At 34.4% G+C, this 27,622-nt stretch overlaps 1 long non-coding RNA gene and 1 other non-coding gene across 3 annotated transcripts in view; both read left to right on the forward strand.

Annotated features, from left to right (window-relative positions):
- The first annotated feature begins 256 nt into the window (after nt 1-256).
- Nucleotides 257-27,622, forward strand: part of LOC140686605 (uncharacterized) — a 149,261-nt gene continuing 121,895 nt past the window's right edge. Inside the window, exons 1-3 of one of the 2 annotated variants that reach the window (XR_012060441.1) lie at nt 257-1,133; nt 7,442-7,468; nt 8,929-9,258. This is a non-coding gene — a long non-coding RNA (uncharacterized lncRNA). Of the gene's footprint in view, nt 1,134-7,441; nt 7,469-8,928; nt 9,259-27,622 lie in introns of those variants that run through there. The other variant, XR_012060442.1, reaches the window with a different exon arrangement.
- Nucleotides 20,735-20,845, forward strand: LOC116284055 (U6 spliceosomal RNA). Its single transcript, XR_004193841.1, has one exon. It is a non-coding gene; the product is annotated as a U6 spliceosomal RNA (small nuclear RNA).

Consider the following 27,622-nt stretch of genomic DNA (forward strand, 5'->3'; position numbering starts at 1 on the left):
TGCTGAAGCCCACAGGCCTCAAAGCCCACAGGCGCCACCTTTCCTCCCCTCTCCCCACTTTGTTTTTCTTTTCTTTTCTTTCTTTACGCAGAGGGCTCCTCTTTGTGCTCTCCTCTGTCACGTACTGTGTACCCGTGTCTCCCAGAAGGGAGCTGCCACACGTCTGGTGCCCTAGTTTTTACGTCCGCTGACCCAGGCTTAGCAGTTGCCAAGGAGACGCCCCTTGAGCTCCGGGCACCGGAAACGGGGGCGGGGATGGGCGCTGCGGTTCGTGAGTCCACGGGCCTGTAACCTGTAACCACGGAAGACACAGTTCTCTCCAGCCTGCTCCCCGCCACAGGGCTCAGCACAGACAGCTGACTAAAATGCGTCCTGTCTTTCTGAAAACGAGGCCAATTTGTTTGTCAGGAGTTTTCAGCCTGAGGGGCAGCTCAGGTCTGGCGCCCTCACAGAGGCTGCGGACGCACCTCAGGGAGCTGGGCCGCCGCCATCTTCGCGCCCCTCTGACTGGACTGCTGGCCCGTGTTCCCAGCGGGGGGAGCTTAGACTCTCCTCTGGCGCCCCAGTATCTGCCACTGCCGCTCGGGGGACACCTCCAGATTGCCTGGCTCTGGCGACTTCTGCGCTAGGTCCCACAGGACGGTGTAGACACGCACATTCTTTACAGGCTGCTGCCAGAGGCTCCGGCTTCCAGTCAGCCCGAATCAGGCCTGACCGAGATCCTCCCCTTTGGACACTGAGGGTCCCGCGCAGCCCCAACTCTGGAAGCGAGAAAGATGAAATAGGCTGCGGGACGGTCGCAAAGGCCGAGAGACAACCACCAGCCGGGGCTGAAGGATGAGGTTCGTCTCCAGGAGGCCGCTCCTTCCAGACTGGGAAGGGGGCGGGTTCATCTGACGCACAGAAACCCGCGCATAGAGTTAGAGGGAACTGAGGGAATTCTCTCCCCAAATGAAAGGAGAGAAAACCTCAGGGAGGAAAAACAAAATGTTAATGAAACAGAGATAAATAATTTACCCGATAAAAAGTTCAAAAGTAATTTATGTTCTCAAATTATAAGACAACCTGAGTCTATTTGAAGTGGAGATTTGCTCGCTACTGAAGCATTGACCACTTTCTTCAGAAGATTAAAGGTATGTTTTTCCAGGAAAAATAAAATGTTTCTTTCTGTTGTGGTCTTATTCACAAATGGCAAAATATCCCTGTGTTTGGTTGCCCTATGTAAATGAAAACAGCAGAACCTTGTGGGAGAGTATATCGTTAGGCAGTCTCTGGAATCCAGTTTCTGAAGGTTATGAGAGTTTAAGGAAACAACTTATCTTAAGAGTCCTTTAAAAACAACACACTGTTCGTTGACTTCTGTCTATACGTCTCCAACTGGTATTTGCAAAGCATCTAGTTCTTTAGGTCAAAGAAACTTGAAGAGTTTCCTTATTCATTTTATAAATAATTGCAGAAGAGATTTGGAGAGGCACTGATTTACATTGTCATCATAGTGACTACAGTTGATATTGTTATATTTAGGTTTGTAGTTGTTCTGCCTATAATAAATTTAAAACCAAAATATTTTTCATGGGAAAACAGAGATAAACTATCTGTGTTGAAAATCTTAGGAGTTAGTCACTTGGTCTGAAGTTGATTAAACAGGGCCGAAACAAATGAATAGGTTTTATGTGATCTTCCTTCTAGGAATCCTTCTAAAGCTCACAAATAGGGATTTTAAGTCAATAATTCTGAAAAAGATGCAAACAGACAGTTGTTCCCAAAGGAGAGAAATAGATGGTTGACCTGAAATCGAGATGAGCATCATCTGGCTTAGTTTGGCCCTTTTCCAGCTGTCACAGGCACTAATGCAATTGGCACCCACAAGTCAAGTCTTCTTATACCTGCCTCACCTCCAGTTTAGACGAAGTTCCGGTTTATTCTCTTTGGCCTCAACAGCAGAAAACGAGTGGTTATGAGGCAATTATCCAATTCATTATATGAAGCAGATGATTCAAATATAGTCCAGATAGCTCAGCTGCTAATGAAGTTGTATGATAGATTTGTTATTACTTGTTCATATATGCTATTCAACTCTCCAGTATCTTAATTTAGGGCATAAAGCTTATGATCTGGGGAGAATTAGAAATTGTTTGGTTGCAGATACTATATAGTAATAACTCCATATTCTAATTCTAAAATGTTACAAAGAAAATTAGAAATGCAGGGAAAATGTTATTCTGGGGTTATTATTTATTCCAATAAATTATTGCAAATAATCTAGGATTCCAGCAGTAGGGAAGTGGTTCTGTAATAATATATTTGGATAATGAAACACTTTTACAGCCATCACACTGCATATTTTTAAAACCTAGTTTGTGACTTGAGAATATGCTTATGACCCTATATTAAGTGAAAACAGAAAATACAATCTGATCCAAAATTTTTAAAATAAAATTCTGAATGTGGACATATGCATGTGTACATTTAAACAATTCTTTTCTGAAAAATAATATCAAACTGCTATCTATAGTTGATGTGATTCCAGGTGACTTTTACGTTTTATTTTAGTTATTTTTGAGTAGTAGCCACCCTTCTAAAATTATCATATAATGTTTAAAATAGACTAAATCATCAACATAGTGGAGGTATACGGTGATGTTTCAGTGATTCATTCTACAGAAACATTCAAATGACCTGCATAGTGCCAAAGACTAAGCATATCTTATATATATTGTCTAAAAAAAAAAAGTGACCAATTTATTTTCTAAGATGAAGCACTTTTGAGAGTGAAACTAGGCATTCTTAATAAATACTCTGGAACAAAAATAGTAAATTATTGTTGTCTAAGGAAACATTTTTTCCAGTAATTCCTATATCGATTGGTGTCTCAGTAATATATAAATATGCTATTTGATATATACAATAAATTAAAATTTAGATTGAATAAGAAAAGGCAATAATTTGGCTGCAACATCCATTCATTAATGTGGTCACAGTTAAGAAAAATATCTCCTTGGAGCATTTGGAAAGGAACTCCCAAATTTCCAACTTCTGAGGAATGTCAAGCCTGATATATAGCAGAATTAAAGGTGCCACTTGTGACCTGCATCTCCTGACAAGTTTTATAAGCCCACTCAGATCATAAAATATTTAGAACTTCTTAGTTAACCAAGTTCTAAGTGCTCAATAGTTGCCTTAAAGAGGTGTACACTGATGCCTAGTGATTATACATTTTTAAAAAATGTTCTCATTTAGTTAAAAAAATTACATTTCTTACTAAATGAAAACTATCAAAGCACTTTGATTTTGTCACTGTGCCTTGTCTCCTGAACTCTTCTCTGTTCAAATGAAGGTCTGACCTTTTCCACACAGCACTGAACCAAATTAATGCCTTATGATATGCTAATTATGTCTTATGGAGACTCTCAATTTTTACTTTTTTAAAAAACTTTTTTGTATTGTGTCATTAGAAGAACTGTAGTTCACATTTTATAAAAGAGGACAACTAGAAGACTAAATGTTAGGGCCTTAGATACTGAGATTCAGTTATGGGGCATGATTCTATAAACTTCTTGACTTGTAGCATATGATAAGAAAAAAAAGAATCAAACAGACATAGAAACTAAATCAATTGGGGGGCTTAATGAAAGAAATAAATTTTTAAACACGTTTACTGAAATGCTGTTTGCAAATGTTTTTATTTGATGTTCTCAAGTAAAAGGTTAACAGATAGGAAAGAAAATCGGAAGGGAAGCAACTTGGAGGCAGCTCTTTAAATCTGTCACATTTATGTCTGTGTTTTGTTTTGTTTTGTTTTGTTTTACATCCCCATGCTTTTGTCCCGGGCATTTTCCATATCCTGGGCCCAATATTCTGAAATGAGAAAGAAAAGATATATAGACTCCAAAGAAATTCATGCTGATAACAAGATTCTAAAGCCATTAAATCTGAAGTTTTTCATGTCATGTTGGCATGGATGCAGTTGACATTTTATTAATAAAGTGTAGAATTTTCTTGGTAAAAATATGTAAGTGGGAAGTTGATGTGGTAACGGTTTTGACTGAAATAAACAACAATAAGGTATAATTTGAGAATGGATAAGAAAAGCTGTATGGTAAATGTCACATCCCTAGATCACCCTGTATACTTTTTAATCTACATGTTCTTTTTTTTTTTCTTGCCAGTGTTTAGTTATAACAATATCATACAAGGTAATTGAAGGTTATCTTTTCATAGTGCTCTGACAGTTCCTCAGCCAGCAGAGCACTTTGTGGTATTTGAATTTTGCAAAATTAATCATTTAATGCAATTAGCACTGGGTCTCTTGGGATATGGTCAAGGTCTTTATTTCAGAATTCAAGGTAGATCTTAAGAAATGTTATTTTTTGTACTATTTACTATAATTATTTTATTATTCTAGATGCATGCAAGAATATGTTTGTTCTGTGGGACACTGAGGCAATACATTAAGGGTCTTTCTGTTATATATTAATCTATTTTGAAAAACAATATTTCTTTCCTAAGCATAAGAATCATATCAGGTCAACCTATGGTTATAAATACTCATCGATAATTCCACAAGTCATTCAAAAACTATTTTCCAAAGTCATTGTGCTATTATTTAGCAGGATGAATCTGTTGTCTAAAGTTATATTTAAATATGAGATTTTCTGCCCCAATATTTATCAGTCGATTCTAATGAGGTTAGGGAAGAGACAAGTCTGAAATTAAACATTTAAAGAGTAATCTAATTATGGCCAATAAACAGTGGGTTGTCCTTATAGATCCTGAGTGTACGGTGAAACAATATGATAAATAAAATGGAAGGAGCCTTTTCTTCTGATGTGGAATGTCCCAAGTGTTTATGGGGAAAACGACAGTCTGTCAAATCATGTTGCATTAGAAATGATACTGCACAGTGAAATTCTGACATGACGTATCTGTGAGGGATCTTGGAGATCACCCGGTCTAAATCTTACATTAAACATAAAAACTTTTCTTGCTAATCATCATTAGAAGTGATAGTTGGCATATTCAAGATTAGAAAATTAGAACTCAAATCTCCTAGCTCTAATTGCCGTACACTTTCCATTATACCATGCTCCATTTTGATTTAAATTTAAAACAAGCATTTGAGTCAAATGATGGAAGCTTAGACAGGGCTGAAAATATTTCTCCCTGTTTTATCACCTTCCCTTTGACATCTCCAGCTGAAATCCAGTTGACACATACTGAATGCTCTGTAATTTCCAGAATTATGATGCTATCACAATTTATTATTAACCAATCAGCATTCCATGTATGCTAGGGCTACTCCAGTTTCTCAGCTAATCATAGTGGGACAGGAAGCTTTAGCACCTCCAAAATGTATGAATTTGAATTATATCCTATGAGCTTCTACTTTAGTTCTCTGTCTAGCACTATAGTAATACTTTGTAAACATTACAACTCTCTCTTTGAAATCATTGTGCCCTAATCCTCAAACTTGCTGCTTTTTATTTTAATATTAAGTTTGAACAATTTAATAGCCTTTTATTTTTATGGATGCTTGTCTTACTAATTCAGTGCACTAAACAGTTTCTTCTTTTCTCAAAACCCTCAAATCAAAGGATTAACTTGTTGAATTAGAAATACTTCACTTCCCCTATGACTTGCAAAGTAGTTGCCCCAATTACATTTGATAAACACAATGAATAAATCAACATTTTGGTAGATGTTCTTGAATTTCATTCATATGGAACTAGCAAAATAAATCACTATTTTGGAATATATAGTATATAACATGTATTTATAGATAGGAGTGGCTGTCATTAAGGTACAGTATGACATCAATAGTCATAAAGGTCAATCCAAAGAAGTCTGTTGAAGAGACAGTTCAATTCTAACTAATGCTTGAAATCACTATCCAATCTCTTTTAAAAAATTGAACTTAAGTTCTCTTTTATCAGAGAAATAAGAAGTGCTTTAATTAGGGACAAAGCTCTCTTATCTGAAATCTTACCTGTGTTAAATGTTATATTAGTTCCAAGGGGAAATAGTACATAATCTGAATTTCCAGATATCATAGTGAGCCGCCTGTGTCTTTCTCTTCTTTAATGAAGGACCTCGTCCCTAGCCAACAAAGCAGAAGCCGCAGTTTATTGTTCAAAAGCAGTTAGGTACCAATTTATACTTGGAGGCAGTAAAGCATAGGAATTTAGAAAATGTGGTCTCTGGAATTATGTCTCTGAGTCTAATACATTCTACCTGTCTCTTGGGCAAAGTCGCTCATCTTGTCTCTATGTTTTCCACATTGGATTAAAAGAGACAATGAATGTAATTTTTTTTAGAATAGTACCTGGCCACTGGAAAGCATTCAATCATTAATTCAATTCTTATTGTTCTAGGTTTAAAATCGTGTAATTTTTTTTAACAAAGCCAAAGTCAGAAGTAGAAAAAGCACAATTACAATCCATTGAAGGCTTTGTTTCCTTATGTTCCAAATTCTAGGGTGTAGTTTACTGCAACTTCAGTTTTTACAAGGTCAAAAGTTCCTAGCCTATAGCAGCTATTAACTGAATATGACTCACAAAACAAATCCTGTCCACTGTTTGTTCTCATAAATAAGTTTTATTAGAGCACAGTGACACCCATTCATTTACGTGTTATCTGTCTCTGCTTTTGCTCTACAGTAGCAAAGTTGAAGGTTTCATTAGAGACAGTCTGGTCCACAAAGCCTAAAATATTTATTATGTGTCCCTTTACGGAAAGAGTTTGCTTAACCCTTGTTATAGCAGTAGTTAGAGAAAGGTTTGAAAGATAAGTGAATTCTAGGAATAGGTTTCTCTGCAAAGAGCCTCTGCAAATTTAATGTTTAAAAAAAGACATTTATGTTGAAAATGGTTCATGAAAAGTAAATTATCCAAAAGTCCTCACTTATTCTTATTAAAGCTTTACTGAAGCATAATTTACATACCATAAAAGTCACCATTTTAAGCATATGATTCAATAATATACTCCAACAATTATATATGGAGTTGCACAGCTATGGTCACAAATCCAGTGTTCAAGCATTTCCATTACTCTGAAAAATTGCCTGTACCTGTCTGAGGTCAGTCCCTGCTCTTACCTGCAGCCTCAAGCAACTATTTATCTCCTTTCCGTCTCTATAAATTTGTCTTTTATAGACATTTCCCATAAATGGAATTGTATTATATATCACATTTTATATCTGGCTTCTTTCACTTAAGATTCTCTTTTTAAGGTCCTCTCAAGTAGAAGCATGATCAGTTTTTGTTCCTTTCAATTGCTAAACAGTGTTTCATCTTATGGCTATATGATGTTTTGTTTATCCATTCACCAGTGATGAGCATATGGGTTTATTCAGTTTGGGGCTTTTATGAAAAATGCTGCTGCTGTGAACATTCACTAATAAGACTTTATGTTAACAACATATATTTTTATTTATCTTTTGTAGATTCCTAAGAGTGGAATTACTTACCAGGTAAGTTTATGCTTACATTTTTAAGAAATTGCCAAAATGTTTTCCAAAGTGGCTATAACATGTTACATTCTCACAAGTGAATTGTGGTGCCAATTTCTTCACATCTCCTCCAACAGTCGTTATTTTCTTTTTAGTTTAACTATCCTAGAGAATGCAAAAGAGTATGGCCTTTTTTTTTTTTAAATTTGTATTTCCCTATAAACAATGAATGCTATTTCATATGCTTAAGGGCTGCTTATATGTTGTCTTTAGGGAAAATTTATTCAAATTCTTTGCCCATTATTTAACTGGAATTTTTTATCTTTTTATTATAGAATTGTTAGAGTTCTGTAAATTCTGGATACATATCTTTTACCAGATATCTTTTATCAGATATAATTACTTCAAATCAGAGGCAGACCACAGTAGCATTAATCCTCCTGACCGCTGATAAGTTGTAATGCCTTGTAGTAAATAAAGTGTAGACTTTGGAGTCAGACAGTCCTGGTTCATGTTTTATCCCTACTGTTACCAGCTGTGTAGACCCTAGTTGGGTTGAGGCTCACATTTTTAACTTCCTTCTCTTTAAAATAGGATTAATAATACAAATGTTATGTGAGAAATGAATGAGTGAATTAAGGTCAGCAACTTTCTTTGAAGTGAATAAATAAAACCCAATTCCTGCCTTCTAATACTTATATTCTCTTTAGCATAGAGGTATTTAAATAGAGAATATCATTCTGTGATAGGTGCTATTTTAAAATATTGACAGGGTGCAGCTGATACTAAGAAACAAGATATTTGGGTGAGGCAGAATAATCACAAAGTCCTTTTCAGAGGACTGATACTAGGTTCTGTTAAACATAAGATTGAAGTGAGGGAGAGTGAGGACTCAAGGCTGAGACCGATATGTTTTTTAAAATATTCCCTTTGTGTTTGATTACTAAGTAAATATTTTAGAAAAGATTTATAAGTGAATTTTCTTGGGGAATATTTATTTTCCATCTACTGACAAGTGTCATTTATGTTGATGCCACCATGACAAAGGAGAGCTAAATTCATGAAGAATGTTTGTCAGTTGAATGAGTTGATAATAAGATTCATGATAATTTCTGAAGAATTCAGAAATGCATACTGAAAGTGTTAGCTTGTGATTATGTATAAAAAAGAATCCAAAATAATTCAGTCTCCACTCTTTTTTATGTCATTGCAATGATGTAGTACTATCAAAAAAAAAATCAGCAAAGAGGAGAAAACATGGTACTTTCGGCTAGTTGAAAGCTGGGAGATTTTGGAAAGTAGGTTAACTTTTTTCATGCCGTCAGACAACCACCAAAGATTATTAATGAAGCTTCAGAACAGTCTAGTTGTGCATGAGTTTTGTATTAAATTCATAGCAAAATGAAAGTGTGATATTTAAGATGCTGGGGAATACACCTGATGTCATTCAATGCCCTTTTCTTATTCTGTTCCTTTATTAGGATCCTGTCTTCAAAGTATTTTTCAGTTGGGCTTAATGTCAAGAAGATGAGAACTAATATTACATGAAGTAAGAGTGAAAAGATGGAGGGAATTCAAGGCCTTCGAGAGGTTGAAAAAAGAGGATAGTAAAAACTCAGAGTATAGACAGAGGTCACTTAGGGTATGGAATATTTACACTGTTTTTCTCCAAATTATAATCTTTCAGAAAGTCCCAGAAGCAATTCATATCCTGATCTGCCTTACTTACTCTCCCTCAGGGCAATCTGAAGCTTATATATAAAAAGTAGTATCGTCCATGGAGGTCACAGGCAATGTGAAATGTACAGTGATGTTCAAAGGGGATTTATTATCAATCACTAACAAATGCAAAAACAAACAAAAGAAAGTGAGTGTAATGATAATGTTTGAAAAGACAAAAACTGTCAAATGTGGAATAGAAAAAGATTTCCAAATAAATTTCATTCATGAGCTCTTCATTCCCTTCTTAGCACTAAATAATGATATTCAAGAGCAGAAGCAGCACTATCTTCAGGAAGCAATTTTGACATAAGCCAAGATTGTTGGCATGAACTGGGAAAGAGATGGAATAGAGAATAAGATTCAAAATAAGGCAAAGAAAAAATATAGTTAGTAGGGGAAAAAAGGGAATTGACTTGGGGGAAATATCTGTAAAGGTCTGTAGGGAATTGAGATTTCAACTTCTAGTATAGTAGAAAGCACAGCTTTGACGATGATCAGTTTAATTTGTTCTTGAATCAGAGTACGTATTCCTTTCACTTGTTTCCAGTGAGCAAATGAACTGGATAATTTCTAGAATTTCAATTTGGGGTCTACAAACATAACAATTAGATTCGAGTGAGTGGGCCATATTAGAATAAAATAATTAGTAGGAAAACCTGTAATTGAACCATAAAGATGGATAAGTTGATGAGATAAGTCAAAGCAGCTGCATAATAGGTGATTTGCATAGACAGTGGAGACGTAGTAAACAAACTATTTGTCTTTCAAGGTCCAGTTCAAAGACCTTCTCCTGATATCCTGCTGGGAATTAACCATCCTTTCTCTTCACTCTCATTGTCCCTCTATTATACCAATTATTTCATGTTTGCTTTATTATTATTTACATACTATGTTTATGTCATGACATTTTAATTTTAACATCCTTGATGACAAGACCTAGGTCTGAATGAGTTGTTTCTTCTCTCTCCTGATCTCTACACAAATAATCACATATTCATCTTTCTCTTTCACCCAGAGTACAGAGTATAAAACCATGCAGGTATCAGTAACATAGACTCTAAGCAGAGAGAAACCCAAAATTGAGAACCTGACTCACCACATGATAGCTAGGCTGATCTTAGACAATGACTCAGGCTTTTTAATTCTGTTTGTTGTTCTGTGCAATGGGATGATTATTCCAATTTAACCAGTTGCTATTGGGTGAAATGAGATATGTTTTTCTTGCCTTTGTTATTTGAGATAGATATGCAACTTCAACTCTCTTAGCAAGAATAAGTGGATATGGAGAGGGTATGCTTTGATGAGAGGACTGTAACTGGGGAAGCTCAAAGATCAAAGAGAGAACTCTAGGTTTTAAGGAACCTCCTGAGTCTTCAGATATTTCTGAACTCGTCTCCAACAAGTCTGTCTCTCCAGGCTGTGATTTTTTAGAATGTTTGCTTCATTTCTTCAGTCTTTGCATGTGTCAGGAGAAGGGCTCTCCAAAGAAAAAGATTCTATCTTCTCTTCAAGATCTAGCTAAAAAATCCCAGGAAAGGACTTTGGTTGTCTCACTCTCTGTCATGTGCTCACTTCTGACTATAATCAGAGAAATACCAGAAAGAGATTCTTGGCAGAAAAAAGACAATAACTACCAAATGCACTCCACACCAAGTGCTTAGCACAATGCTTACACATAACAAATGCTTACAAAGTGATATCTCTGTTTATATATAATTTTAATGAAGAGCCAGTGAATTGTAGATAAAGAATGATTCTCTTTACAGTAGCTTACTCAGCAAGAATCTGTTACATGACTAAGTGTCAGTGGCTATAGGGTAAGAAAATGATCATCTGGATTATTATAACGTCTATCTTCCTTGTATCCATAAATGCACTATCCATGCAAAACACAGGGATTTTGCAGTTGATTTTTGTCCAGACTAGATAATGACTCTGCCCATATATTGCCATTTCCACAGATACAATCTCACACTAAGCCACTGTCATCCCTCAATGGATTGCTGAAACAGGCTTCCAAATAAATTTTCCACTTTTGTACTCTTAGTGGCTGTTTTCTCCAAAGTAATCAAAATGATCTTTTAAGAGAAAATTTACCCAATCAATCTTCTGTTTAAAATGAATATCTTCTCATCAAAATAAGGATATCTTCTACACCCTTAACCATGCTTAACATCCCTTCTCCACCTGGCTTTTCCCTCCCACTGCACCTTCGTCACATCCTACTCTTATGTTCCTGCTCCACTGACCTCATTTATGTCAATCAGGAATCAAACTCCATTCTAGCTCAGGGTGTTAAAACTGTTTTTCTTCTCCAGAATGTTTTTACTCCAGACCTTTGTATGGCTGCCTTCTTTGCAGTAGATATCTAATGAAATACATCACCAGAACCAAGAGGTTTTAGTAACAACCTTGGCTGATGTGCTGCACCCTCACCTTATTGCCCATTTCCTCCAACTAGAATATAAACTCCAAGAAGGCAAGAATTAATAGCTGTCTTATTCATTACTTGATCCCTAAGGCCTAACTCATAGGAGGAACTTAATAACTGCATGCTGGTGTTAGACAAAGCATGATTCGAGTAGAAAAAAAGAAAAATTAGCAGCTCAGTATTTCCCCAGTGATATTAATACTTGAGATCAAGGCACTGTATCTGTAAAAGCTATTTAAAAGCTTGATAATTAAAAAAAAATTTTTTTAAAAGCTTAATGCTTTTCCAGAGATGTCATTTTCACCCTACTGAGATATGAGTGGTATAGTGTACCAGATGAGTTAAGTGGATGCCTAATTGTGTCCTGAGGAAATGGAACCCAAATTAGATAATTTTGAAGAGAGTAAGAGAAATAAATGTCAGATAGATATAGGAATCTGCTTGGTTTACTTACCTGGGGATTTGTTCAACAAGGAAAGAGTATAAAGTAAATGACGATTAGGCTCTTGAGAAAAATAAGAGACTAATCCAACCTTCCTTATTAATTTTCCAAAGATGCAACCATAGGGTTGACAGAATAACACCATACTGTGAGCCACTAGACCAGACCAAGGCAATCATGAACTTTTGGGTGTCCTTGGGAAAATTCCCTCTCATCACTAAGCTCTGGTTTTCATCTCTGTAAAAAGGGGGTTGACATTAAGAGAAGCAGGGGCTTTCCTGCTGTACAATTATTGAACCTGTAGATTTTGTCACACAAGCATTCCTCAAATGCAGATGAAGGGTTTACAGAACCTTGGAGGCCTTCCTTAAAAATCTGTAAGGAGAGGATACCATGAAAGTCTATCAATTGCCAAGGCAGCCTTCCCAAGGTACAAACTAGAATAGATGTCATAGTAACCACTATGGGACTGTCCTTATTTTGTAAGCTCAGGAGTAGATACATGAGGAATGTTAAGATGAAGCTCATGTGCATTTGTGCTTTTATTTTTGTGCCTGTGTATTTTTTCCATCTTTTATTATGTCAGTGTAGCCTCCTTTGAAAATTAACAAAAGGAAAGGCAATTTTATTTATTTAGTATCACTGATAAGGCTCCCAAGAATCTCAACTAGGACTAGGGCTGCAAAATCTTTGTCTCTTTGTAGCAGGTATTATAACCTTAGTTTGGGTTACAGATTTTACTGCAGACCTAAAAAAGACAAAAAAGTGAAAAAAGTTACATGCTCGACTCTTTTTTTTTTCTTTTACTATATATATATATTTTTTATTTAAATATAGTCAGTTTACAATGTTGTGTCAATTTCTGGTGTTTAGCATAATGCTTAGTCATACATAAACATACATATATTCATTTTCATATTCTTTTCACCATAAGTTATTACACGATATTGAATATAGTTCCCTGTGTTATATAGTATAAACTTGTTGCATGTTTATTTTCTATATATTAATTAGTATCTGCAAATCTTGAACTCCCAATTTATCCCTTCCCATCCCCTTCTGATCCTGATAACCATAAGTTTGTTTTCTATGCCTGTGGGTCTGTTTCTGTTTTGAAAATAAGTTCATTTGTCTTTTTTTTTTCGATTTTGCATATAAGTGATATCATATGATATTTTTCTTTCTCTTTCTGGCTTACTTCACTTAGAATGACAATCTCCAAGTCCTACCATGCTGCTGCAAATGGCATTGTTTTATTACTTTTTATAGCTGAGTAATATTCCATTGTATAAATATACCACAGTTGCTTTATCCAGTCATCTGTTGATGGACATTTAGCTTGTTTCCATGTCTTGGATGTTGTAAATAGTGCTGTTATGAACATTGAGGTGCATGTATCTTTTTGAATTAAGGTTCCTTCTGGAGATATGCCCAGAATTGGGATTTCTAGTTCATATAGTAAGTCTATTCCTAGTCTTTTGAGGAATCTCCATACTGTTTTCCATAACAGCTCCACCAAATTGCATTCCCACCAGCAGTGGAGAATGGTTCCCTTTTCTCCACCCCGCCTCCAGCATTTATCGTTTGTGGACTTTTGAATGATGACGATTCTGACTGGTGTGAGCTGATACCTCATTGTAGTTTTGATTTACATTTCTCTGATAATTAGTGATATTGAGCATTTTTTCATGTGCCCATTGTCATCTGTATGTCTTCATTGGAGAATTGCTTGTTTAGGTCTTCTGCCCATTTTTGGATTGGGTTGTTTGTTTTTTTCTTTCTAAGTTGTATGAGGTATTTATATATCCCGAAATTTAAGCCCATGTCAGTCTCATCTTTTGCAAATATTTTCTCACATTCTGTAGATTGTCTTTGTGTTTTGCTTATGGTTTCCTTTGCTGTGCAAAAGCATATAATCTTAATTAGGTCTCATTGGTTTATTTTTGCTTTTATTTCTATTGCCTGGGTAGACTACCCTAGGAGAATATTGCTGAGATTTATGTCAGATAATGTTTTGCCTATGTTTTCTTCTAAGAGATTTATCGTGTCTTGTCTTATGTTTAAGTCTTTACATGCTTGACTCATTTCTTTCCTCTGATACACTCTGAGTGCACCAAAGTGGTGACTAACTTTCTGAATAAACTTTAACCTGCCCCAGCATTTGGGAGAACAGGATCTATTCATTAAGGATTTCAAGTTAGATTCCAGTGCCAGTGGCTGAGTCTGACAAGGAAAATGAGGGACTGCCTTTTTGAGGGAGAATTCTACAAAAGGGAAGATTCTCTTGTGTCTATTGTGGGATGAAATGAAGCTTACTGTTGAAAATGGGTCCTTAAGAAGGCTACTGACTGCAGAAGTTTTGATGGTATTAGAAGTGGGCACTGTAAAATTTCATCTTTATTGAAAATTGTTCCTCTTTGCCATCTACAAAATGGAACTTAACTAGAAAAGGCAGAAGAAATAGCCTTATCGTAACACAATTTGTAAACCTCCCTCTGCTTTCAGTCCTCTGTGGCCATTTCCCAAAACAACTTCAAGAAAGTAGGTATGTAATTCTTCTGTGTGCAAAAGGTTAGAAATTGAAAAATAAAAACAAAACACCTGTCTTTGTTATCAATTATGAGCGATACCTACTTTTTCTTTGCACTTAGACTATATTTTGTTTTACTGAGATATATGAAATTTTTGATCTTCTATGAAAACACTAAACAGAAGCACACACACAAATCAAATATTATGTACCAAAGGAAAGCAAGGAGGCTTAAAGGGATATTATTGAATGTTATAAGCATAAGAAGAAATTAATTCTGATCCAAATTACCTAGAAATAATTTTCGAATAATTTGAATTTGGACAGAGACAAAGTAAAAGTAAACCTTTAATGAATGGACATTGGGTTGTGAGCAAATGCAAAAGTAGGAAACCACAGAACACTTTGGAAGACAGCAAGCAGTCTCATGGGATAGAGGTATGTGTAGATGAAAATATGGTTCAGTTTGAGAACATAGCAAGTGTTGGGACAGGATTATAATTTGACTTCAAAAGAGTATAAACCCTGTATTATAGCATTCAGTATGTCACTAATTCAAGGATCAATTCAAATCCTATACCTTTAATAAAGGCTTTCCACTTATTGTGACCCTTAATAATATCTCTGCTCTATGACAGTCTTATTATCTGACAGAATTTTCACCTTAATTGCAATCTGTCAATCTGTCTTGTCTCAATTTCTAACTGTTTCATCTTTGTTCATTGTGTGACTTCCAAAAAACTCAAGAGCACCTTGAGGTATAATATTATGTCAAAAAATAGAGACTGACACAGTTTTAGATATTAAGCAGTTAATGAACACATTATTGTTTATGTATTATAAGAGGAAAAAATCATACTCCTAATTTGAAACAAATAACAATCACAAAGTCAAGTGTTTTGCTTAACCTATAGGATGAATATTGATCCCATCTGACCACAAGAACAGAAGTTGCATAAAGGGCTTATGTTCTGAACATTTCTGTCATATTCACTCTGCTGTGTGGTCAAAAATCCATATTAGTGTAGTGCCAGCAATGTGTCAGATGTGCTGTTAATTTCACTCACAGCAGAGGTTCTGCACTTTGATGAGGACCACTTAAATTTAATAGAGAAGCAAGCTTCCCCATGCCTCTTCTAAAACGGGAAAGTGACCCAAAAGCCAGGAGACAGATTTATGTAACATGCCCAGAATGTGATGTGTGCCTCCCCGCACAGAGCAGATTTTTGGCCAGAACCCTATGAAGGAAATGGCAGTTCTGGGGACAGGACCTCCGGGGTGATATGCAAGAGCAGACGGATTTGCTTCATTCATAGATGGCTCAGAAAAAAGATGTCCCTCATGTTAGAGAGCCTATAAAGGTATAAAGCATTATTTAGTTCAAGAAAGCAGCCCTCTGTTGATGCTGAGGCTATGAGGAGAACTGGAGAGAGTGTGCAGACTGCCAGGCCAATTGTCAGAAATGCCTGCCAGAGAATTGGATGCTGGGGCTACAGAGATATTATCTGTGGCTTGGCATTTGGAGCCTACCCTAGAAGTTCAAAGAGGAGCAGCAATGACTGAACCAACTTTCAAGGGAACACAGAGCTATATTATCTGTAATTTATAGGACTTCGAAGACAAACTTTGATTTTGAAGGGATACACAAGGAATGATGTCTCCTCTGTAAGGGAAATTGCCTTAGAGCACATGTGCTCTAGATTTCTCTGAAGATGAGCATGCAAATTGAAATGACAGAGGAAGCTTATCATGAACTGTTTTCATTAGGTAAATTCTGATCATATTTGAGTGAAGCAATGGCTGTATAAGCATAATTCTAAAGGCGAAAAACCTGATCAGTTCAGTGGAATTGTAACAACTGTAATAGGATTCCCAGCCACCATATCTAATGATTTGAACAGTGGAACTGCCCACTGAATAATCGGGAAGCTTAGAAAGTATTTTGTCAGAGTCTACACAACAGCTGTTGGAATGTTTGTCTCCAAATTGCAGCCAGAGTAAGGATGGGTTAGATAAGTGGTAATGGCTAGAAATTTGTCCTCAAAATGTAGGACTAGACTCATCTAGCTAGTACCCTCCAGCAATGTATTAGGGCTTATCTTATTTCTGATGTATTATGACCCATTCATTACTTATAATGGATGTTGACTCATTTATTCCAGATTGACTCATTCATTCATTTGTTCAACAAGTAATTGAGTGCATACTATGCATCAGGACTAGATTTAGTTGTTGGGGATACAGAAGTGAATATAACAGACAAGTTTCTGTTCTCTTTACATTCTAATGGAAGCAGGCAAAAAAAAAAACAAACCCTAAATTAACAACAACAACAACAACAATAATCAAAAAACATACCAGGAGGCTTTTAGCTGGAGAAAAAAAGGGAAGAATAAAGGCAATAATGGAGATGCAATTTTAAGTAGGGTGTTCATGGAATACTTTAATAAGGTGTTAACATTATGGAAGAAAGACAGGAAAGAGGTGAAGAAGTGAGTTATGTAGGTATCTGGGGAAAGAACAAAGTATAGAAAACAGCAAGTATAGAAGTCCTGATGCTGCTGTATGCCTGGGAAGTTGAAAGAGTATCTTTATCTATCTATCTATCTATCTATCTAAAATCTTGAGGATCTTTCAAAAGGTTTAGTAACATATTTAACAGATTGCAGGAAAATTAAATGATAAATAATTTGGTTCCTGTATCTTGTTCTGTTGCTCACCAGTTATGTGACTTAAGCAAATTAGTTAATACCTATGGGCATTAGTTTCTTCATCTGTAAAATAGAGTTGTTTTAAGGGCAATCAAATTATTGATGTGAATGCAGTTTGTAAGTGCTGTAATCTTTATTCATGTCTTACAAAGTGTGTGTGTGTGCGTGTGTGTGTGGTTAGAGAGGATAATTATGACAGTATGCAATATAGTAGCAAAACTGCACAATATTTAGCAGATATGTAGAACCTGTCAACCTTTAAATGTGTAGCAGTTAGATAGTCTAGTACCTGTCCAACAGGATACCCAGACTATAGGAGATGAGGTTGGAATTGTTAGAAGCACAACCTATATCTGACAACATCAGTTGCTATGATCAGGATTATATTTAAAAGAATGAGGTCATAAAAAAAATAATCTTGATAGCTGCTATGCTTTGAATGCAAACATGATGGATGATACATCAAACATGAAATCATTAATGTATTTTTAACAGCGATCAGTTTTCAGCAAGAATATGGCACAAAATTATGATAACTACGAATTATTTGGGAGTTACTTTGTAATCATGGCAGATTATTTTTAGTCTATTCAACGACCATAAGTGATGATTTTTTTCTCATGATTTATATACAAGGAAATTGAGGTGAAGAGAGGTTAAATAATTAAGCCAATAAGATGTTGTTAAACAGTATTTCTGTGTGGTATACAATGCTCTGTGATGCTAAAATGGCATACTCATTTGCTTTTCGTAAATCTATTACTGACATGAAAAGGAGGATAGATTTTATAGAAAGGAAGAAATGTATGTTAATGGGGAATGTGAGAAAGATGTCAAAGATTAGATGTATCTGTGCCAAAATTCTGTCTAACAACATAAGTATGTATGGTTTGCAATGGGCTTCATATATATTTCTTTATATAATGACCCTGTGAATTATTCAATTTTGCACTTTATAATTGTTAAAATTGCAGAGCTCAGAAAGGTTGTATGACTTGCCTAAGCTCAAACAGTATAGTATGCAGCAGATCTGGTTTATGTGCCCAGGATACCTGAGTCAAAATCTAGTTCTTTTCATTACACCACTTATCAATCCTCAGAGCATAGTTGTCCCCTCAATGTTGGTCTTGGATATTTGGTATCAAATCATTTCAGATGCCACATTTAGGTTATTACAAAACTATTACCTACATAAATATTATATCAATTATCTTATTATTTATTGTTATTTCCTTGGCATAAATGACAGGGGATGTACAGGCATTTGGATTCAGAAATGTCAATAACTTCCTTCCAAAGAGATTGTAATTGATTTTTTTCTGTGTCATGTTATCAATAAACAGTTAATAATATATGTCATTCCAATGTAACATCTATATTTACTGAGCTCAATGGGATGTTCCTGCATCATCAAGCTGAAATCCTGGTATTGCAGTGAGGAGAATACTGTATTGCAAGCAAGTATAATGCTTTGTAAAGTCCTTGCTTATATAATTATAGGAACTTTATGAGTTCCAACTAAATTGTGACTGACATGCCCTTTACTGTCTCAGGTCTAATCTTGTCATTTTTCCCCCCAAGGCAAAAACACATTTTAATAAGAATTTAGACCTAGTAATGCTGTAGAATGTGATTTTTTGATAATACAGTAGTATAAACACTACTAAGGGATGCATTACATTATGAATGCAGTTATTTATGTTCAGTGACCATTATCATTAATGGACAGATTTGCCTGTGATTCCCAGTGTGGAATCTATAAAGAATACTAATTTAATAGCAAACAATGGCATTAACGTATGTTCAACAAAAAAGCAGCCTATAAAGAATGGCATGAGAATTGGGTTTTCCATTTCAAGATGTGTGTATTCAGGATTCTAAAACACAGCTAGCATGTACCTAGCAAAATTTATGTGTGTACAGTCTAAGTTTTGTGTTGTTGCTTACTCTGGTATATTCTACAATTTGGAATATGTAACTTTATCCCTTTTTGGTGTCCTTTTATCCCTATATATTGTGCCTAACAATGTTCAAAAGAATAGTTTTGACTGAAGTAAACTATAAAATAGAATCAAGTGTGACCAGTGTGAAACATATTTCTAGTGCTGAGTCTTTTACATAATGTAGAAATGTGGAAACTTCATTCACACTAAAAAAAATATATCCTAAGGAGAATAGTAGCATTTTCTCAATCCCAGCATTGCTCTTAATAGAAAGATGGACAGAGTTCTTAAGATTTCCATTCAAATTGATGATACAGGTGGAGAATGGTTATGTAAAAAAAGGAGGAAGAGATACTTATTTTGGTTATGGATTTTTACTTTGAATAATTCATATTTTAGTTATGCTAAATATATTTGGAAAGCTGGAATTTATTAAAAACATAACACCACTATGTACAATCAAAACATTATTCCTAAATAAAAAGATACCATTTATTTTCCTCTCTTTTTTAAAGTTTAAAAAGAAAAAAAAAGCAAATAAGTTGAAAGAGAACAACAATCTATAGTGAAAGCCATCACAGAGCCACTTTAATAATACACAGTCTGTTAGCTATATGAAGAGGGTAAACAGACTGATATTTCAAGAGGTTTAGGATGAATCACCCATTTAGAAGCATTGGAGAGAAAATGAAGAAACTCTGAGTGAATTGTGAAGCAATGAATAAGAATGTATTACACCACAGGAAGCCATCAATATTTGTTTATTATGTCAGTATGAGGAATAAATCTGTTAGCTAATTTGTATTCTCCACAGTTAATTCCAGTGTTCCTGCCTGAGCGTTTTTGTTCTAGAATGAATGTTGCACAGCTGTTTAATGGTGCCATCAAGAATTCAGAAAGTCATGGTCCCTTAGAGATGGAAAGGCATTGAAAAGTATGATATCGAACCAGAAATGATATAACAACATTGCCTTCAGGCACTGTATACTTCTTTCTTGCATTCTTCTGTAACTAATTCATTCTCTTTCTCACTCTCTCTGTCATCCTTTACATCTTTCAACATTTTTTCAAGTTTTGAAAATACCAGCTCAGACAGAAAGCAAAAAGCTGCTAGGTTACAAAGTTAAAGCACTTTTTTATTTACATTGCAAGCTTCTTTAAAGTGTTTTTACATTTACTTTAATGATGACTTAGTCAATATAATTAATCACAGAAATTAAACAATTTCATGTTTAGAAAGACTTAAAACTTACAAATTGCTCTTAGTCAAGTCACAATATAGATATTATAGCTTATATTTACAGATATATCTGTAATAAAATGATAGTTTTTAAAAATAATATTAATCCATTTAAACAATATTTTAAACAAAAAAAACAATGTGCTGAATGGGAGAAAATATTTGCAAAAGATATGACCAATAAGAGTTTAATATCCAAAAAATGTAAACAGCTTGTACAACTCAATATCAAAAAGACAAACATCCGACTTAAAAAATGAGCAGAAGAGTGCTTGCTTTGGCAGCACATATACTAACTAAACTTGGAAAAATATGGAGAAGATTAGCATGACCCCCGCCCTAGGATGACATGCAAATTTATGAAGCATTCCATATATTTTTTAAATTGGGCTGAAAATGTGAATAGACATTTTTCCAAAGAAGATATACAGATGACCAATGGGCACATGAAAAAATGCTCAACATCACAAATAATCAGAGAAATGCAAATCAGAAGACAATGAGATATCACCCTACGCCTGCCAAAATGACTGTCATCAAAAAGTCTACAAATTACAAGTGCTGGAGAAGATGTGGAGAAAAGGGAACCCTCTGTTGGCGGGATTGTAAATTGTTGCAGCCACTACAGAAAACAATATGGAGATCTCAAAAAACTAAAATAGAACTACTATATTATCCAAAAATTCCACTGTTATATATATATGTGAAGAAAACAAAACACTAATTTGAAAAGCTACATGAACCTCAATATTCATAGTAGCATTATTTATGATGGCCAAGATATAGAAGCAACCTAAGTGCCCATCAACAGATGAATGGATAAAGAAGATGTGGTATATACATACAGTGGGATACTACTCAGCCATAAAAAAGAATGAAGTTCTCCCATTTGCAACATGGATGGACCTAGAGAGTATAGTGAAATAAGTTAGATAGAGAAAGACAAATACTCTTTGTTGTCACTTATCTATGGAATTTAAAAAATAAAGCAAAATAAATGTATATAACAAAACAGAAACAGACTCACAGATATCGGGAGCAAACTAGTGGTTATCAGTGGGGAGAAGGCAGTGGAGGAGAGGTGAGATAGGTGTATGGAATTAAGGGACACAGACTACTATGTATACAATAAATAAGCAACAAGGATATATTGTACAGGACAGGGAAATATAGCCATTATTGTGTAATAATTTTAAATAGAATATAATCTATAGAAATGTTGAATCACTGTTATATACCAGAAACTAGTATAATATTGTAAATTAACTATACTTCAGTAATAAATAAGTATAATATTTATTACTTTCTAAATGTTAGAAAGCAATACTGTCCATTTTTTGGTGTGTGTTCTGTAATGCCATGTTCCTTCCCTTTTCTGATTTTGCTTTCTTGAAAACATGATCCAAACTTGATGCCTTCTCTTACTTCAAAGGAAAATTGAATCCTTAATCTCAGTTTGAAATTATGATAAGAAAGTGACAGACTGGACTCATACTTCTGAACTCTACTTAAATAAGTTTGAAATTTGCTCCATCCAGTGTCATAGTTCCAGATAAGAATCTTACTCTAGTGATCACAATCTCCTTTATGCATTCATTGTAGATTTAAAGGCTGAGATGCTACAGCCTTGTTTGTGTGAATTCTTTTTTGTTGTTGTTGATAAACTAATGAATGAATTAATGTCCATCTATCAATGGTTTCTACCAGTGGTTTCAAAGTCTTTGAAACCTGGGGAATAAATAATCTATGTAATAATATAATACAAAACCAAATATTCTTCCTTCCCATCAAAAAAATTCTTAACCACATCTCCTGTATGCATCGTCAAAATTAACAAAGTCATATTCCTAAGTTTGCAAAGCCAGTCATCAAGAGTTTGTCATCTTTAAGCACGTGAAGTTTAATGTATTATAATATTTTTTTCTTCTCCCAAATACACATAGTGACAGGATTTCCTCCTTCCATTCAGATTGCCTTTATGTTCTTGCTTATATTAAATTGAATGAAAATTAAATTACTTTATCTCTGTAAGAAAAAATAATTTTTCTTTAAATTGTATATAACCTAAATGCAAGTATTCATGTCTTTGCATATATGCATGGTACAAAGACATGAATTATACATGATGTATATGTACAGTAAGGATAATGTCACATATAGTTGTATTTATGAAATGCCAAACATTGATTACAAATACAAATTTCATCAATCATATTGATATTTTCTTGCTTGATCCAAAATATTTGGGCATTTGACAAGAGCCAAATGATGAATGGGATAAATTTTTAAACTTTGTGGGTATATAGATGACAAGTTCCATTCATAGAATGAGAATAATATAATAGCATATAATAATGTATTTATACTCTGGATATTAAATATTGTTATTTGAAGGTGTAGATGAAAGAGTTATGATTTTCAGAACAGAGATGATTTTTTCCCAGTTGCAATTTGCTAAAAACATATAGCTCATCTTTCTGGTGTTTTTTTTTTTTTTTCTGGAGGGGGCATAGTAAAAAGAGCGTTTTTATGAATTGCTCAATTGAGAGAACAGACAACACATTTCATTCCATAAGTCTCTAAAATGTGCCAGCAATCAAATGAAAATCTCAATTGTTTGTTCACTAGAGATTTATTAAGGTCTTCAGGGTAGAACTCATTTCAAAATCATTCCTCTGAATATAAGGAAGGTCATAAAGGTTTTCTGTTGACTTTCACTACTTGTTGTTCATTAATCATCTGGTTCAATAATTTCTAGTTTGCAGCACTATGAAGTTAATTCCTGATTTACTTTGAGGGACTAAAGTTATATGTCTCAGAAAATTGCACGTCTGAGACAAATGATGAAATGTGTAATTAAAAGTGAAATGACATACTTTGCAGGAAATATTACAGGTTGTAAATTTGTTTGTTACACAAGAGATTTAAACAAATTTATTTTCTCCAAAAACATTAATATTAGAATTTTTCATTCTAACCACACAGGCACACAAGGTTTATGCACTGTCTTTGGTTCTGAAAAAAGTCCGTTTCTTCTGCCAACCAACTGTATACTTCAGGTAGCTTATGGCTTACTAATGTAATTTGCTTGTGCAATAGCATTAGAGATGACACAGTTGCACAATCTGCTTTATATTTGCTTCCCTAGAGCTATTCAGGCCTGAATTCTTTCCAAGCTTCAGTTATGTACTGGGCAGAAAATATATCCAAACTCAGAGAGTATAAAGAATCGGATGTATCATAAAAACACACTATTTAACCTGTCCCTGTAGCAGCAACTCTCTATCAGGAAGCCAATGTTATGAGAGTAAACATAATTATATTTCCTATGAACTTTGGCACCTGCTTAAGATCTAGGAAGTAGAGGGACAGTTATTCATTTGTAGATTTTGAGCAAAGGACTCTACAGTTCTGTTAACTCTGACTTTTGCAACGTCCTCAACAATGCATTAACCACTTAGCTAGCAGGTGGGAAGAAGAGCAAAACATGAGAAAAATTAATTATATCAAGAGAATTATAGTATAAACTGCTTAATTGGTTATAATTAAGGATGTTGTGAAAGCTAACACAGTGGTTATGAAGTAAATTGAGGACCATTAGAAAAAGTAGTGGACTAGAAGAACCTTATGTAATTGTTCTTAACATACTATTTACACTCACATACAATTCTGAGGATTGTAAATAGCTAAATAGTCTTAGTTATCAAAGTTGACTTTCATCTGTGTTACATAATGAGAGTAATAATTGTTTAAAATAATTTTCCTAGAAATTTAATATTTGTACATTATTTCAAATTTAATAATTGACAAATATTCATTGAATATCTACTTCATGGTTCTGAGCACTATGCTAGGAACTGGGAGGTGCAATAATTGTTGTACGTGTGATTGGGTAAAAGAGATTAAATATGATTTCATATGGTATGATAAATGAAAAAGAAAAGCAGTGTACTGTTTAAACATTTATTGTGGAAACTTTCAAATGAACACAAAATAGCATGATAAACCCCTAGATACCCATCATACAGCTCCGTACTCATATTTTTTACCTGTATTCTTCCCTCAACCTTTGCTTTTTTATTTCAAGAAAAATCCTAGACAAAATAGCATGTTACCAATTAAAAAATTCATTATCTTTGTCTAAAATAAGAGTGCTTAAAAGAATGACAATACCTATTAAATTATCATGCCTTAAAAAGCTAATAGCACTATTTACTTAATATTAACTGATATCACATCAATGTTCATATTTCCCTGGTTTATCTCAAACAGTATCACTATAGTTCATGTGTTCAAATTAGGTTAAAAAAAATCCTCACATGACATTTACTTGTTTGATAGGATTTTCCCCAGCATTTCACATGAAAAATTTCAAACTTACAAAGCTGATGAAAAAATAGAGCAAATGCATATTTAGCAAGTGGATTCAACCATTAACATCTTATTACACATATTCTATCAAATATCTATCCATCTATCCCTGCATTCAATCTATATCATTTTCTGAAGCTTTCCAATAATATGTGACCAGAGTGGAGGATGTAAGAAATGTTTTAAGGAGGTGTGTAGCTGGAGGGGTAGACAGATCAAATCATGAAGAGCCCTGTTTTCTTGATTAAGAAGTATGGATTTTATCTTGTATTCTTGTGTGGAAGATAGAAAATTAATCAGATGAACAAGTGAAAAAGATTATATATTACATAGTAATAAGTGTTTAGGAGAAACTTTAGAATGGAAATTGGAAGTCAGATCAGTTGGCAGGTAGCAAGATTTGCAATTGCAAACAGGGTGGCCTGAGTAGGACCCAATAAGAAGATGGCATTTGAATAAAGATCTGAAAATAATGAACAAGAAAGCTATATGGATATCTGGGGAATGAGGATTCCAAGAGAGAAAATAGTGAGCAAAGACCCTGAAGCTAGAATAAATTTGCATTTGTTTTATCATTTTAATAAAGTATATTATACAAACATTATGAGGATACAGTAACAGGAATAACAGGCAATAATTGAATGAAAAGTCACCCATAACGCTGCTACTCTTGGAATTCAAATTAATTTTACGTTTTTATCCTTTGCTCTTTGTTTTTATGCATCATGTTCACCTAAAATTTATGTGCATACATATATAGTTAATTTGGGATGTTAATGTATTATAAACATTTTCCATGTTTTACTGTATAGTCTCAATAATTATTTTAATAGCTACTTATTATTCAATGAAGTAAAACATCATGGAATATTTTACCTAACAATTCTCTTGTTATTAAATATTTAAGCTATATAATTGTTATTCTTACAGATATAGTGACAAATATCTTTATATATTTGTTTTTTATTTTTATTTTTAAAATACTTATTTTAGAAAAAATAAAAAACAGAAATACAGTATCAAAGGAATAAATAATTTGAATGATTTTGCTTTCTCAAAATATTGTATTAAATCGCACTTCCAGTCAACAGTATGGGGTTTTATAAGTGTCAAAAATAGGAATAGTCAAGTTAAAAATTAGATGATGCATTTTGAGCATTTAAGCTCTAAAATGAAAACATTTTGTTTTATTTGTTTTCACTCTTATCAAGCTTTAATATTATATCATGTGTTTATTTAATAGTTCTATCTGTCAATATGTAGATTACAAGGCCTTAGATTTTTGCAGGGCTTTAATTTTTTATTTAAAATATTTTACAAGTGTAGTTTTTTGGGAAAACTTGTAGGAGACCACATCCAATGTTTGACTTTTGCTTTACTTTCAGAAAGAAAAGCAAATGTCTGTGAAATAGACATGAAATTTTAATATTCAAGCAGTTTAATTTGATTATAGAAGAAATACATTTTTTAGTTTTTGGCTTTTTTTTTTTTATAACTTTGTATTGAAACTTAAAGAGTAAGACCATAGCAATCAGCTCTCGTTGTGTATCAGAGAGTAAATGGGACATGTAAGCTCACTCTCTCCCCAGCCTCTCCCCTCCTCCACTTTCCATTAAAGGAACAATACATCTGCTGCCTGGGGCAGGGGTGTTAGAGGACATGAAGTTTTTATTAATATATGGAATACAAAAAGAATGGGATTTTGATGGACAACAGAGAACAGAGATCTCTGCAAGTCAGGCTTAGGAGAGCACTGCTTCGAAAATAAGGACGATGTTACATGGACAAACACTAAAGATTTCCAAGTTAAGAATCAGTGACCAAGGAGCAAATTGGGTTCTGGAGCTATATTTGAGGGATTAAATGACTCTCACTGGACCAGCTGTATCTACTTCTCTTGTTTGATGTTTCCTCAAGGCACTGACTCAAGATCAATCTATTTATTTCCTGCCACCCTTCACAAGAATGCCAGCTGTCTCAGAACAGGGACATCAGCTGTTCCATTCCAGTGTCTACGCAGTGCCTGGCACATAGTACATCCTCAATATGTGTTGAGTAAATGTGCCTGATCCAAAAATCTTCCCTGCAACTTTCCAATGGTCAAAGTTCCTCTGCTTCTGGATATGTATTTCAGAGGTCTCACCTTTGATATTTTATTATTAAATTTCGTAGGCCTGTGTTCTTTCTGGGGCTTCTTTCTAGGAAGACTGTCATACTTCTATTTCTATGATGCTTTTGTGTCCATCTCTTCTAGAACCCTCAAAGGCATTTTAGCGGAAAGTAGGAAAAAGTTTCATCAAGACTGCTAGCAAATTGTAATTTTGACCCATATGTGTTTTGTTTTAATAATTTAAAATTGTATCCTTGGCCTCTATGACTACAGTACAAGGTATCATATTTAATTGCTTATGCCTTTTGATACAGTAGAGTGGGGCCAAGGGAACCACTATAAAATTTTTCAGTTACAAAAACTTTCCCAACTACTTTAATGCACCTTTGTGGTCTCCTACAGTTTTTTGTTTTTTGTTTTTTGGGTGTTTTTTAATCAACAACAAAGTGGCAGTTTTGCTTGTGGCCACACTAACCATTCCTGAACACTGGTCTAACTTCAAAAGCATAAAAAGTATGCTGTGCTTCTGAAGTTTGGCAGAGAATGCACATAAACGTATCCTCAGAGAGTGCATTTCTAAAAAGCCGTTTGCTATTTAGCAGTTTCAAATTTTCTTTTATTTCTGTTTGTCTTTTAAAAAACCTTTTTATCCCCAGTCTCTATTCTCTTCCAGTT

Source organism: Vicugna pacos, chromosome 17 (genome assembly GCF_048564905.1).
Source record: "Vicugna pacos chromosome 17, VicPac4, whole genome shotgun sequence".
NCBI lineage: Eukaryota > Metazoa > Chordata > Mammalia > Artiodactyla > Camelidae > Vicugna > Vicugna pacos.